The following is a 1,600-nucleotide window of genomic DNA, read 5'->3' on the forward strand; positions in this document are numbered from 1 at the left end:
CACCAACTGGGACCAGGTCCAATCCTCACACCAACTGGGACCAGGTCCAATCCTCGAAACATTCAAGTGCCCGTTCTGATTCAAGACTCCTCTGTAACGTCTCATTTGGACGTTGGTTTCATCAGCGTCAAAACAGAACCACGTTCCCGACGGCACATTTTCAACTCGTTTACAGACGTTTGATAAAGATTTTAATGTTTGGCTGCGAGGAACTAAAACAGCGACGGAGGGAAGTCCGAGGACTTGTCTGCCAGGAGCTGCTTCAGCTTTAGGAATAAACCAGAAGCTGATTTCTTTGACAAGTTGACGTCTAGTTTTCCTCACGTTCATGGAGCAAGAACAAAGGTCCGGTCCATGAAGACGTGAGAAGACGCAGCTGGTCAGGAGCCTCAAACAACTTGAGCAGTTTAAAGCAGATGTTTGTGGGGTCAAAGTGCCGTGAGTCACACCAACACATCTCTTGACCTTGTTTAGCTCAGACACTTCTTCTGAAGCTGCATCTTCTCCTGATGTTTGGAGCTTCTCTGGGTTCATGGCCTGCAGGCCGCACACTGGACTCACGAGGGCGTCTTGAAGAAAAGACCTCCATCTTTCACTCAGCCAGAGTCTTATCGTTTCAAACGTTTACCCATACGTGCACACTATTCTACAGATAATATTCAGCTTTGTTCTTTGTCTTGGAAACCTTGTTTTATGGATGAAACATCTGAAAGTGACGCAAACATGTGACCAAAGGCTGGGGGGGGGGGGGGGGTGAGAGCCCGCTGCAGTTTGAACCTAATAATTCATAATCACTCTTTGAAAAACACTGTGAATCAATGTCTTCTCTTCTATTTCTAATTATTTATTTATTTTTAACATTTTCAGCCCAAAGGCACATTAAAAATGAAAATAAATAAATAAAACTGTCATAATTCTTTTATTAGAAGTGTTTCCAAAAACAAACTTTACACATCATAAATTATTGAAATTATTTCTTTTGGCCCAAAGAACATGAAATAATCTGGAAATATTGTTTTGCTGCATTTCACAATTAAAATGAAAAAGTATTTTAATGTGCAACAAGTTTACACATTTTACATTTTATATTTTAACCAATCAGTAAAACTCAAATGACAAATTTAAACCTGAGTTTGATTTAAGTTGTAAAATTATTTGCTCCACTTTAATAAAATAGACTTTATGCTTTGTTGTAATTTGTTTAAAGACTCTTTTCTCCAGAACGTTTCTAATTTTTTCATTTCTTCCTAAATAATATCCGGTTGTAAATGTTTATTTTTTTATTTGATGTCTTTTCTAACGGCATCATTTCAAACACGACGAACTTGAACCTGAAACTTGCTGCTCAGCTAAACAATCAAACGTGTTATTTTAGTTATTTTAAAAATGCATTTTGAATTAAAACCAGAGAAACTTGATCTTCATCAAACACGACGTGTCCGAGAGTCGTGCACATGACGAGGTTCTGTTGGACCGTTCTGGGCCCAACAGAACCTCTGACACTTCAGGGAGGTTTCTAAGTGCTGTGGATGAAAACCATGTGTTCTGGGTCTGGTTCACACACACACACACACACACACACACACACACACACACACAC

The sequence above is a fragment of the Nematolebias whitei genome, chromosome 7 (genome assembly GCF_014905685.2).
Source record: "Nematolebias whitei isolate Nwh7 chromosome 7, NemWhi1, whole genome shotgun sequence".
In the NCBI taxonomy this organism is placed as follows: domain Eukaryota; kingdom Metazoa; phylum Chordata; class Actinopteri; order Cyprinodontiformes; family Rivulidae; genus Nematolebias; species Nematolebias whitei.